The sequence below is a fragment of the Oncorhynchus clarkii genome, chromosome 4, assembly GCF_045791955.1.
Source record: "Oncorhynchus clarkii lewisi isolate Uvic-CL-2024 chromosome 4, UVic_Ocla_1.0, whole genome shotgun sequence".
In the NCBI taxonomy this organism is placed as follows: domain Eukaryota; kingdom Metazoa; phylum Chordata; class Actinopteri; order Salmoniformes; family Salmonidae; genus Oncorhynchus; species Oncorhynchus clarkii.
The window spans coordinates 54,687,311-54,701,692 of NC_092150.1; the positions used below are offsets into that span (position 1 = coordinate 54,687,311).

The 14,382-nt window shown below is 42.6% G+C and overlaps 1 pseudogene; it reads right to left on the reverse strand.

Moving 5' to 3' along the window:
- LOC139406953 (glutamate receptor ionotropic, kainate 2-like) overlaps positions 1-14,382 on the reverse strand; it is a 189,213-nt pseudogene that overhangs the window by 86,069 nt on the left and 88,762 nt on the right.

The window sequence follows — 14,382 nt, forward strand, 5'->3', positions numbered from 1 at the left end:
CAGTCTTTGTCATGGAAAGAGCAGGTGTTCTTAATGTTTTGTATACTCAGTATATAGTATATATTTTGTGACAGTGACATTTCTTGACAATCTTCGTTATGAGAAAAATATTATCTAGTTTATCAATTTCTATGTCTATTCTAGAATAGTTATTTCTAAACATGTCACTGTACATTTCCTTGCAGAGACTTGATGGTTCTCTCGTAAGTACATCATAATTACATAGTAAGTAAATATAAAGAGTAGAATATTCTCTAGGTCTTATCTATTTCTACCCCTATTCTATTTCCAAACATGTCACGTGACATTTCCTTGCTGAGACTTGATGGTTCTCTAAGTACATACAGTACTGTAGCATGCTGTTTTTCTGACCATCAAAAGACCGTTGATGTGACGTAAATCTTATGATGAATGTGAACTATGGAGAATGTCAGAGCTGTTTCAGATAAGAGAGAAGACGAGAGCTCTCTCTCCATTGGCTCTGGTAGATTGTTTCGGCGGGAAACAGCCCCGGGGTGACAGGAAGTATTTTTTTTTGGGGGGGGGCAAAAATCACCCTTTTTCTCTTCTCCCCTTCTTTTGCTTAATTCTCTTTCATTCTCTCACTACCTGTCTCCTGCTCTCTCTCTCTTCTTCTCTCCCTCCCTTTCTCTACCCAGTCTATCTCCATTCCCACTCTATTTCTCTCTCCCCCCATCCTCTCTCTCTTTTTAACTGAGCTCAAGGCTGAATGTGAGAGCGTGTGGATGAGAAGGCCATCTCCTTTTCTGTTGCATAACCCCTTCATCACATTGTATTTCCACATGCCGTAACAGAGCAGTGTTTGCTTACTTAAATTAGTTCTTTGCTTTTGCCACCTGAAATTAGTTCTTCCCTTTTGCTTACTGATGTGATGCATAGGGAATCAAGGATAAGCAGCCCCTTCATTGAGCAACCCAGGGGGAAAAAACAATATTTTACCTGGAAGAATGAGAGGAAGAGCGCAAAAGGAAGAGAATAAAATTATACATTTTGATAGACAGATTAAGAGAGAGAAGAGGGAGAGCACTTTGTGGGAGAGTGAATCGAAGATCGGCATTGAGGAACAGAGCTCATGTGTTTTTTCGTTCGCTCGCTTGTTCATTCATTCGACTGAGTTAGACAAAGGGGCTTGCCAGATTTCAGAGCTCGTTTCCAGTCCCTTCCGGGGACAGTGCGTTATTTGGCAGTGATGCCCACTTCCGCGGCCTTTGTCCAATTAGCATTATGCTGCTCAGCCTGTCTCTGATTAAGAGGGCATTTAACCATGCAACCTCCCTTCCATGCTAGCCTAGCGAAGTTAGCAGGTGCTTAAATCAAATCAAATAAATGTTTATGTGTCAGATGTGCCGAATACAGCAGGTATGCTTACTTACAGTGAAATGCTTACTTACAGTGAAATGCTTACTTACAGTGAAATGCTTACTTACAGTGAAATGCTTACTTACAAGCCCTTAACCAACAATGCAGTTTAAAAATGAATTACCTAAATAAAATACGAATAACAAATAAAAGTAAAATATTTTCAGTCTGTGCTAGCAAAACAGTCCTGTAGCTTAATATCTGCTTCATCTGACCACTTCTTTATTGACTGAGTCACTGGTGCTTCCTGCTTTCATTTTTGCTTGTAGGCAGGAATCAGGAGGATAGAATTATGGTCAGATTTGCCAAATGGAGGGCGAGGGAGAGCTTTGTAAGTGTCTCTGTGTGTGGAGTAAAGGTGGGAGCGGCGCCTAGGAGCGGCGCTTCTGGATGAGCGTTTTCCTGTTTTCTTATGGCGATATACAGCTCATTGAGTGCGGTCTTAGTGCCAGCATCAGCCTGTGGTGGCATGTAGACAGCTGCGAAAAATACAGATGAAAACTCTAGGTATATGGTGCGGTCTACTGCTTACCATGAGATACTCTACCTCAGGCGAGCAAAACCTTGAGTCTTCCTTAGATATTGTGCACCAGCTGTTGTTTACAAATATACATAGACCACCACCCCTTGTCATACCAGAGGCTGCTTTTCTATCCTGCCGACACAGTGTATAACCCACCAGTTGTACGATATTCATGTTGTCGTTCAGCCATGACTCGGTGAAACATAAGATATTACAGTTTTTAATGTCCCTTTGGTAGTTTAATCTTGCTTGTAGGTCATCGATTTTATTTTCCAATTATCGCATGTTTGCCAATAGAACAGATGGCAGTGGGGGTTTACTCACTCACCTACAAATTCTCAGAAGGCAGCCCAACCTCCGCCCCCTTTTCTTCTGTCTTCTCTTCTCGCAAATGATGAGGATTTGGGCCCGGGAAAGCAGTATACTCATCATTGTCATGGACAGTGACTCTGACGAGTCCATGAGAGACAACACTGGCTGCTCCTATGGGTGGTGAGAGAAGAAAGGGAATTCATTCAGTTGCACAACTGAATGCATTCAACCGAAATGTCTTCCACATTTAACCCAACCCCTCTGAATCAGAGAGGTGCGGGAGGCTGCTTTAATCGATGTCCGCATCATAGTCGACCATGGAGCAGTTGGTTGTTGGGGGTTAACTGTCTTGCAGGAGGGCAGAACAGATGTTTCCACCTTGCCGGCTTGGGGATTCAAACCAGCGACATTTCGGTTACTGGTCCAACGCTCTTAACTGCTAAGGCGAGAGGGATGGAAAAAGAAGAGGGTCAGGACTGTCAGTGGGTGACTGTGTGCTTCTGAGCTGATGACGGCTCTAGACCAGTCGCTGTAGACCTAACACACACGACCACTCTTCTTTAAACAAGCAGGATGACTCTCCTCATATAGTCTTTTTGAGATGTGTGTGTCTGTGTGTGTGAAGCAAGGGGGGATGCTTAGGATTCTCTCTGATACTCTATTTTTTAACACCTTTTTGCTTTGACTAAGGTCTCTCTCGCTGTGTTCTCTGTCACACAAAGGTTCTCTGGAGTGAGGTGCGTGTGCCGCCAATAACGTCAATGCTCTGCCAAGCCCAGCTGGCGGCGCCCAGCACAGGGCAGAGTGTGTCTGCACTCTGTAGTAATTCGCTTTAAAAGGAGCCACATCACAGGAACCGTAATGGCCGCAAAGAACCCCGCCAGTCCAGCTAAAAGATCCAAAGCACACATCACAGGAACCGTAATGGCCGCAAAGAACCCCGCCAGTCCAGCTAAAAGATCCAAAGCACACATCACAGGAACCGTAATGGCCGCAAAGAACACCGCCAGTCCAGCTAAAAGATCCAAAGCACACATCACAGGAACCGTGATGGCCGCAAAGAACCACGCCAGTCCAGCTAAAAGATCCAAAGCACACATCACAGTCCGCAAAGCTGTCGCTTGTTTTCTAGCCTGACAGAGGGTGGGCTTGGGTCGGACTCAGATCAACCGAGCGTGGGTTGCCATGGCAACAGGAGTGCTCCGTTACATTTCCCCATTCAGTAAACTGTTGCTGCATGAGGGCCCAAGGCCTTGCACGGAAGGATGGAGAGTATGGATGCCAGAATCTAGCCATGTAAGTTCCAGGTAGGGTAGGGTCTGTGCCAAGTCCTTCCCCGCCCGAGGACACCTCGTGCTGGGGGAACATCTCCCCCTGCTTGGCATTGAGTAGATGTAAAATCCAGTATATCCCATCTCCTCCTCTTCCTCCTCCCTCACCAAACGATGGTGGATTCATTTGCAATTTTTCTTCAGCAATATTTTGTCTGCAATCTACCTCCATATCAAACCTCCAGCTTGATTCAGGTTAACGCTGCTAATCAGAGCGTGACTGTGGCTGTAGCTGTGGATGCCATATAGAGCAGGTTCCTCCATCTCTCACTGTGTGGGTGGTTCTCCTTCCCTCCTTTTCCTCTGGTCCCAGCAGGGCTTGTTAATACTGGGAGGAGAGCTTGTTCTCCCCAGCTAGCGCCCTCCCTCCTACCATCTGTGTTTACTGTACTGGAGGCACTGGATGAGGCGCTATAGCTGTAGTTTCTCTATACTCTGGTGGAACGCACACACAGTCACGAAAAGGAGAGATGTTTACTCTATCGTGTTGTGTCAATACGACATTTTTACAGTTATTGGCCAATGCAATGTATGTGTGTGCTAAATTTTACAATGTTTTTGACAGGTTTTTATAGATGTGGTGTGGCCAGGTGTGGTTTTATTGTAGTCATTTAGCCTGTTAAGCGTTTCACCTCGTTAGCATGGTGCACATGTCTGTGTTGTTTAGCTACACTGTGACTTTAGGGTCGAGAGCACTGAGGAACACTAACAGTTGCTGTAGGATGAAGTATACACACATATACAGTACAAACACACACGCATATACAGGCACACACGCATTCACCAACACATACCTGCATTCATAAACACACACAAACACCCACCCAAAACACACAAGTTGGTTTAATTCATATCCCTACCTGCATGCATGTGCACGCACACATGCACACGGACCCACACATGCCCGCGCACACACACGAGTTGGTGTAATTATGATCCCTGCTCTTATTATGCATTCATACATGTCATAAATATCAAAACATGACAATCTGCCAAACAAAGTGTGTGTGTATGCTCTAATTCGCTTTTGTGTGTGGGCTTCTTGTCCTGGCTGAGGGAAACACACACAGTATACACACAGTTTATTATACAGAGTTTATTCACACACTGTTGGACTAACCCAGAGAACTCAGCATTCATGTGATTATACAGTATATACTGCATCAATTCAGGGGCCAGTATAGTGAGCCAAACACTGCATGCATATCTGCATGTTTTACTGAGACTGAAACAGAATGAGGAGGACGTCTATAGTCAGTCTATCAATCAGCCATGACACCAGAAGGTGACTCTGGGATGGTGTTGTCCTGGCAACCATCTGCTACAAAACTGGTCACTGGATATAGAGAAGCGTTAGGGAGGCTTGACGCTCTGGATTCTGGAGATGGAACAAGACATGCTAGGGATACTTTGGAAGGTCATACAAGTTTGTTCTGTACATTTCCTTCGGTTCGTTCCTAATTTACTGATTCCCTTCAAGATGACAGAAGGCTACTGGCCACACACTAGAAAGTGCTATTGATTTTAGAACACCTTTTCCAATCCTATTCTATTCCTATTTTTTTTTGGGGGGGGGGGGGGAATAAAAATATGTAACACTGAAAGGATGTTATTTCCAAGGACCGAACAAAGAAAAAAATAGGTAGATGTTTATATTTTTGAAAGGTTTGGATTTGGGTATATAACAACGTATAAAAGGGTATATAACAACGTATTGAGATAAACTGTTGTTATTGACAAAATACTTATTTTCCACCATAATTTGCAAATAATTTCATTAAAAATCCTACAATGTGATTCTGTCTTTTTTTTTCTCTCATTTTGTCTGTCATAGTTGAAGTGTACCTATGATGAAAATTACAGGCCTCTCATCTTTTTAAGTGGGAGAACTTGCACAATTGGTGGCTGACTAAATACTTTTTTGCCCCACTGTATGTAGTGTCCGAACGGTTTGGCTCGACGACCCCCATAAACGTCTTGGGACTCGTCTGAAGTCGGTACAGCCGATCTGCCAACTTCTGTCTGTAGCAGTTTGGGCTACACACTAATATGACCCCTCAGTGGAAAGGTGAGACTCTCTCTAACATGTTGGTTGTTTTGCTCTAGGACAACCATGGAACTCACAAGACTTGTCTGAAGGTCCCCCGGTAACAGTTGAAATAATGTATGGAAATATATATGGAGACTGTTTTGAGTCAAAAAATAAGGGGTTAAATACATGTAAAAAAAATAAAACAAAGAATCCAGATCTTTCTTATATCTCTCAGATATAAGAGACACTTCAGAACAAACTTTGTTTAGATTTTTGTTGCTCCATGTAGTGAATCTGTTATTCAATGCATTTGTATGGGCTAATAGTGCCCTATTTTTTGTTATTTCTCAGCTACATGTGGAAATTACCACAATGTTCCCACCCTCAATTGCTTAATATGTATTAGCAGCCTGCGTCAGCCTTCGTGAATGAACCTAAACAATACTTTTTGCTGTAGGATAAAAATTACTCTAACTAGGTGTGGCAACTTTAATCCTTGCATACATGAATAACAGCGTTGTTGTTTTATCTTGGGTATACGCCTAGGGGAATTGCTTTAGGGGTGGTATGCTTCCTTATGTGCCTATGGGTCTTTCTCTGGCAAGACATCAGAGCAGATTCCCGCATGAATGACCCGAATGAATGCAGCTAAATGTGCTTTGGATAAGATTGAAAGGATACTTGTAGAGCCTACAGTGTCTTTGCTTTGAATAAGCACACAGACAGTGTTTGACATGCATGTGCTCTAGTTTAGGGGTTGCAGCTTCCATGACAACAGAGAACTACAGTATGACATGATATCACATTGCACAACCATAAGTAAGCAAGATAAGGGTAAGACTAAAATTCCAGTTCACAAGCATACATTTCAGTTTCTGACACTGTGTTATTGCTTTCTGCTTCTGGATCTCTAAAGATTCACCATGGATCTACTGCCATCCTGTACCCAGACAGAGGAAAGAGATACCAAACAGAAAAACACAGGCACACATCTCCCCAGGGACTTCATATCATGCTAGTGAAATTAAGTAATTGGCTGTTTCAGACAAATAAATACAGAGAAAGACCTTGAATGACCATGCCTGGGCTCCACTTCTTTTTTTCCACTTTCAAATTACCTCACCGTTGCTGGCTTTTTTTGGATGGCACCCCGAAAAAAAAAGTAGAGCCCATCATTACCGTCCAATTTGCTCTCTCTCTCTCTCTCTCTCCTTACACTGACAGATTGTCATATTTTGGCAGGGTTCCCAGCGGATAGAGGAGGCGAGTGAAGGAGTGCAGATAAACGTCCATTACCAGCCACATCGTCTCATTAGAGCGCATTTAGACCCAGGAGCTTCAGCCCCAAAGCTCCAGACGGGATTACTTCCCAACCTTGGTGCCCTCCCAGAGAGCCTCTCACCTGGACTAAAGCCCTGGCTATCCTGCCCTGTTACCCATAAAAGTAACTCTCTCCTTACATTGTCATATTTCACATTTCATATAAACTGACCATTCCATACACAATGGCTTTACAAAGTGTGTGTACTAGAAAAATCCCAGAAATGTAGCAATATAAGTTGATTAAGTACCGCAATAAACATGTTTGTGCATGCACAGCATAACAGAGCCATGAGCAGTTTGAACCGTACCGTCATGAATCCGTCCAGGAGGCCTGAGTCCGCTTTGGGTGGGGCTTGAAGGCGTTCCATGGACCACTTCTCGATGATCGATGACACCTGAGAGTTTTCAGTGTTTAGGATCCGGAAACCCGTCAGGTTGACTCCGCTGTACCGATACGGCTCCATATCCAAAGCAAAAAGATCCTAAAATAAAATAATAGCCCGATTCATGCTTGATACTTAATTATTATTTTTATATAAAGGACAAGTCAACAGTTTGGACACACCAACTCATTTCAGGGTCTTTATTTGAACTATTTTTTATATTATAGAATAAGTCAAAATATATTTTATTTTGAGATTCTACAAAGTAGCCACCCTTTGCCTTGATGACAGCTTTGCACACTCTTGGCATTCTCTCAACCAGCTTCACGAGGTAGTCACCTGGAATGCATTTCAATTAACAGGTGTGCCTTGTTAAAAGTTAATTTGTGGAATTTCTTTCCTAATGCGTTTGAGCCAATCAGTTGTGTTGAGACATGGTAGGGGTGGTACAAAGAAATAGCCCTATTTGGTAAAAGACCAAGTTCATATTATGGCAAGAACAGCTCAAAAAAGCAAAAATTAAATAAAAATCCACCATTACATTAAAACATGCATATCAGTCAATGCGGAAGATTTCAAGAAATGTTAAAGTTTCTTCAAGTTCAGTCGCAAAAAAACATCAAGCGCTATGATGAAACTGGCTCTCATGCAGTGGGGACCTGTCATTCAGAGCAGGTGGGGCAGAGCCACCCTTTGCCTTGATTACAACTTTGCACACTCTTGGCATTCTCTCAACCAGCTTCATGAGGAATGCAATACAAAAGTCTTGAAGGAGTTCCCACATATACTGAGCACTTGTGGGCAGCTTTTCCTTCACTCTGCGGTCCAACTCATCCCATCTCAATTGGGTTGAGGTCGGGTGATCGTGGACGCCAGGTCATCTGATGCAGCACTCCATCTCTCTCCTTCTTGGTCAAATAGACCTTACACAGCCTAGAGGTGTGTTTTGGGTCATTGTCCTGTTGAAAAACAAATGATAGTCCCACTAAGCTCAAACCAGATGGGATGTCGTGTCGCTGCAGAATGCTGTGGTAGCTATGCTGGTTAAGTGTGCCTTGAATTCTAAATAAATCACAGAAAGTGTCATCAGCAAGCACCCCCACACCATCACACCTCCATGCTCCCTGATGGGAACCGCACATGTGGAGATCATCCGTTCACCTACTCTGTGTCTCACAAAGACATGGCGGTTGGAACCAAAAATCAGAGGTCCTCAACTGGCAGCTTCATTAAATAGTACCTGCAAGTCACAACGTCAACACTGAAGGAGCGACTCCGGGATGCTGGACTTCTAGGCAAAGTTCCTCTGTCCAGTGTCCATGTTCTTTTGCCCATGTAAATCTTTTATTTTTATTGGCCAGTGTGAGATATGGCTTTTTCTTTGCAAACTCATCCTTCATCCAGCATCCCGGAGTCGCCTCTTCACTGTTGACGTTGAGACTGGTGTTCTATTTAGAAAGCTGCCAATTGAGGACTTGTGTGGCATCTGTTTCTCAAACTAGACACTAATGTACATGTCCTCTTGCTCATTTGTGCACTAGGGACTCCCACTCCTCTTTCTATTCTGGTTAGAGCCAGTTTGTAAAGTGAGTAGTACACAGCGTTGTATGAGATCTTCAGTTTCTTGTCAATTTCTCGCATGGAATAGCCTTCATTTCTCAGAACAAGAATGGACTGACGAGTTTCAGAAGAAAGTTATTTGTTTCTAGCCATTTTGAGCCTGTAGTCAAACACACAAATGCTAATGCTCCAGATATTCAACTAGTTTAAAGGACAGTTTTATTGCATCTTTAATCATTAATTGCAAAAGGGTTTTCTAATGTCAATTAGCCTTTAAAAATGATAAACTTGGATTAGCTAACACAATGTGCCATTGGAACACAGGAGTGATGGGGGCTGATAATGGGCCTCTGTACGCCTATGTAGATACTTCATTAAAAATCATCGGTTTCCAGCTACAATAGTCATTTACAACACTAACAATTGTAGTACTGATCAATTTTATGTTATTGAAATGGACAAAAAATGGGATTTTCTTTCAAAAAGAAGGATGTTTCTATGTGGCACCATACTTTGAACAGTGGTGTACATATTCAAACCAGAAACCATGGATTAAAGGCAAAATCAACATCGAGCTAAAGGCTAGAGCTGCCGCTTTCAAGGAGCGGGACCCTAATCCGGACGCTTATTTGAAATCCCGCTACGCTCTCAGACAAACCATCAAACAAGCAAAGCGTCAATGAAGGATTAAGATTGAATCCTACTACACTGGCTCTGACATTGTGGGATGTGGCAGGGCTTGAAAACTATTACAGACTAAAAATGGAAACCCAGACGCGAGTTGCCCAGTGATGTGAGCCTTCCAGATGAGCTAAATGCCTTTTATGCACGCTTCGAGGCAAGCAACACTGAAGCATGCATGAGAGCACCAGTTGTTCTGGACGACTGTGTGATAACGCAAGACCTTTAAACAGGTCAACATTCATAAAGCCACGGGGCCAGACAGACGACCAGGACGTGTTCTCAAAGCATGCGCTGAGAAACTGGCAAGTGTCTTCACTTTTCAACCTCTTCCTGACCGAGTCTGTAATACCTAAATGTTTCAAGCATACCACTATAGCCCCTGTGCCCAAGAAAGCGAAGGTAACCTGCCTAAATGATAACTGCCCCATAGCACTCACGTCAGTAGCCATTAAGTGATTTGAAAGGCTGGTCATGGCCCTCATCAACAGTATCCTCCCGGATACCCTAGACCCACCCAATTCGCATACCACCCCAACAGATCCACAGATGACGCAATCTCAATCGCACTGCACACTGCCCTTTCCCATCCGGACAAATGCAACACTTATGCGAGAATGCTGTTCATTGACTACAGCTCAGCGTTCAACATCATAGTGCCCACAAAGCTCATCACTAAGCTAAGGACCCCAGGTGGGGGTCCACGCTGACCCTTAATACTGGGGTCCTTCAATCTCTCCCTCAATGTGAGCAAGCAAAGGAGCTGATCGTGGACTACAGGAAAATGTGGGCCGAACAGGCCCCCATTAACATCGACGGGACTGTAGTCCAGTGGGTCGAGAGTTTCAAGTTCTTTGGTGTCCACATCACCAGCGAACTTTCATGGTTCAAACACACCAAGACAGTCGTTAAGGCATGACAACACTTTTTCCCCCTCAGGAGACTAAAAAGATTTGGCATGTGTCCCCAGATCCTCAAAAGGTTCTACAGCTACACCATCCTGACAGGTTGCATCATCGCCCGAGGTGGCAACTCCTCAGCATCTAACCGTAAGGTGCTACAGAGGGTAACACGTACGGCCCAGTACATCACTGGGGCCAAGCTTTCTGCCATCCAGGACCTATATACTAGGTGGTGTCAGAGGAAAGCCAAAAACATTTTCAGACTCCAGTCACCCAAGTCAGATTGTTTGCTTTGCTACTGCACGGCAAGTGGTACCGGAGCGTCAAGTCTAGGACCAAAAGGCTCCTTAACAGTTTCTACCCCCAAGCCATAAGACTGCTGAACAATTAAACAAATGGTCATTGGACTATTTACATTGACCCCCCCTCTCTATTTGTTTTGTACACTTTTGCTACTCACTGTTTATTATCTATGCATAGTCACTTCACCCCTACCTAGGACTTACCTGTACCCCCGCACACTGACTTGGTACCCCTTTTTACTTCAGTTTCTTTGGTAAATATTTTCTTAACTCTCTCTTGAACTGCAGTTGGGGCTTGTAAGTAAGCATTTCAAGGTAAGGTTGTATACAGCGCATGTGACAAAAAGTTTCCTTTGATTTGCTTTGAAGAAACTTTCAAAGTTCTTGACATTTTCCAGATTGATTGACCTTCATGTCTTAAAGTAATGATGGAGTGTCATTTCTCCTTGCTTATTTGAGCTGTTCCATAATATTGACTTGGTCTTTTACCAAATAGGGCTATTTTCTGTATACCACCCCTGCCTTGTGACAACAACTGATTGGCTGAAAGGCATTAAGAAGGAAAGAAATTCCACAAATTAACTTTTAACAAGGCACACCTATTAATTGAAATGCATTCCAGGTGACTACCATGTGAAGCTGGTTGAGAGAATGCAAGAGTGTCCAAAGCTGTAATCAATGCAAAGGGTAGCTACTTTGAAGAATCTCAAATTTAAAATATATTTTGATTTGTTAAACATTTTTTTGGTTACTCCATGATTCCATGTGTTTTGATGTCTTCACTATTATTCTACCATGTAGGACCCTGCAATGAGTAGGTGTGTCCAAACTTTTGACTGGTACTGTATATATAATATTTTTTATTACACTCCAAATGGGAACTTATACAGACGAACAACAACTTACAGTCGCACACAAAAGCTACATCTCATCTGCCCACACCCGCGTGCTCACACCCCCATCTCTAATCCCAGCCTTACCCTCGATCACACCAACTGCGTCCTTGCATTTTGGTACACCAGTAGTACATTTATTTCCGTTTGCCTTGCATCATTGCATTGCAGAGGCAGTTATAGTGCATTCTGTGTGGTGCATACAATTGATTATTCTAATGTATGTGTCAAACTGTACACTTAGACGGCTTGACAGAAATAGTAGCAGAAGGTGAATGTTGTACTTTTGTTGCAGACATATCCAGATGATGCTGCTTACCATTTTGCGTAATAATGCTGTCAGTGTGATCAAGGTGTTATTGTTAGCCACTTGACCTTAAATTGTACAGATTCATTTTTCTTGGTTGCCCATGTAATTTAAATATTTAAATAATAAATCATTTGATTTTTCAATTGTGTTATTGATGATTGATTTCCAAGTTTTTAGTATGGGTTTTTTCAAAATTAGTGCTGAGAAGAGAATCGTCCAGCCCATTGGGTATCTCACTACACGCGGGTGTGGAAGGGTAGCCTAGTGGTTAGAGCGTTGGACTAGTAACCAGAAGGTTGCAAGTTCAAATTCCCGAGCTAACAAATCTGTCGTTCTGCCCCCGAACAGGCAGTTAAACCCACTTGTCCTAGGCCATCATTGAAAATAAGAATTTGTTCTTAAGCTATATTAGACTAAAATATTAGACTAAAAGATATAAGGTAATGATGTCATACTTGAGTCTCTCCATGCTCATTAGTTGCTCATTGAACATTATATGTGCAGGTACTTCACTCAATCCCATTTTAAATCTCCCTTCCTAACAGTTTTTCATTCGATGAGAGCTTAGACCAACCAGCAAAGTTTCCTTGGCCAAATATTCCCAGATTTTCACACGTGGTCTCTCGTTTCTGTATCACCAAATTTTGCACGAGGCAGAAGAGTAAACTAGGTGTGGATCAATTAGCTCGTTCGGTGCAGCAGGTGCAGGGGTGGTGTACTGGTGGAGCGCAAGCGCCACTTCTCACGGTGCTCGTTTAGTAAAGTAAGACCAAAGCTGAATCAATGTAAGATCTTAAAAGATCACATAATATTTAATTTGTATTCTACAATACATAACCAAATAGTATAACATTACTTGCTCTACCTAATTTCTTATGAGACTTTAGGATGGTTAGCTGAATAGTCCCCAAAAAACTAGGCAGAATGTGCCCCCCAAAAATGTATGTAGGCTTCACTGTCCCGCAAAATAATTTACCGCATTTGGGTATTTTAAATGTGGTAACCTTATTTACGGTTTCTATGCCATTAGTTTTCCATGTGGACCAATTTATAATTTCTGAAAAGCTATCCAAGGAGTGTTCCATAAGGTTGTGTTTTTAGGGAGTGAGATTGATTCTTGTAGAATATGTTTTATTTTCTTCCATATCCTTATAGCGTTCTTAACTATATGATAAATTAATTTAAATGTTGAAAGATAATGAAATAATTCCACTCTGAAACCTTGAAATTGTATGAAATTGATTAGAATCATAAAATTATAATCTGATGTGTGTAGTTTTAGTCAGAATTAGGTTAAACAAGGTATCTGTATAGTGGAAAAACAGACTGTCTGAGCAAGGCGTAGCTTCGGTGCCGACCTGGCTAGGCCTCAGAGACTTGGGAGAGGACAGGGAGTACTTCTCAAGGTCTCAGGTCGGCTAGGCCTCAGAGACTTGGGAGAGGACAGGGAGTACTTCTCAAGGTCTCAGGTCGGCTAGGCCTCAGAGACTTGGGAGAGGAAAGGGAGTACTTCTCAAGGTTTCCCTAATTTCGGTGGAATGGAACAGTCGGCTGGGTAGTGATACAGTATGTGCGTAGGATACCTACTGTTTGTGTGTGAAGGTATGTGCGTAAGGATCCAGTATAAAATGGATGGTTTTGTACAACGGACTAGGACGTCCTCGTGAATAAACACTTAGATTTTTGTAAGCTGGGACTCTTGTCTGCTTCATTCAACCAGTATCTTACAAACTCTGGGTTGCAGACTGAGTAGATTAATTGAAGTTTAACAAAATTCTCATAACACTATGAAGTTGTTAATGTTCTTAGCTTTATTCTTTGAAAATAGACACATAAAATGATTCTGGGGATGAGCAACTTCAATATGTACCCATTGTTCCTCTTTAGTGCATATGTCACAAGTAAAAGGCTTGGGTAGCGAATTATTAAAATTCCAAGTCTGGAAGGTTAAAACCACCCTCAGACTTAGAAAGATGGGGGCGGAGCTAGCATGTTGGAGTGAACGGCTGTGTGTGAGAGGCTCCTGCAACTTCTTTGCGAAATAATCTAATTTAACCTACTTTGGCACTTTTTACAACAAACGTTTCTTTCTAATACAAGATTGTAACTTTTTATGCAGGGTTGTGCGCTGTCGCCTATACTCTTCGCCCTAATTATCGAACCGCTTGCTCAGGCGATTAGATCTCATGCAGCAATACACGGCTATAATACTAAAGATACTCTAAATAAGATTTCCCGATACGCAGATGACATCCTCCTCTATGTAACATAACCCCAGGCTAGTATCCCAGCTATTCTTGATGTGATCAATTTGTTTGGTACCTTCTCGGGATAGAGAATACATTGGAACAAGAGTGAATTAATGCCCATACGGTCGCAAAACACCTCCTGGCTAGAACATCTCCCAGTTAAGTTATCTTCAGAAAAATGTACCTACCTAGGAATTGTAG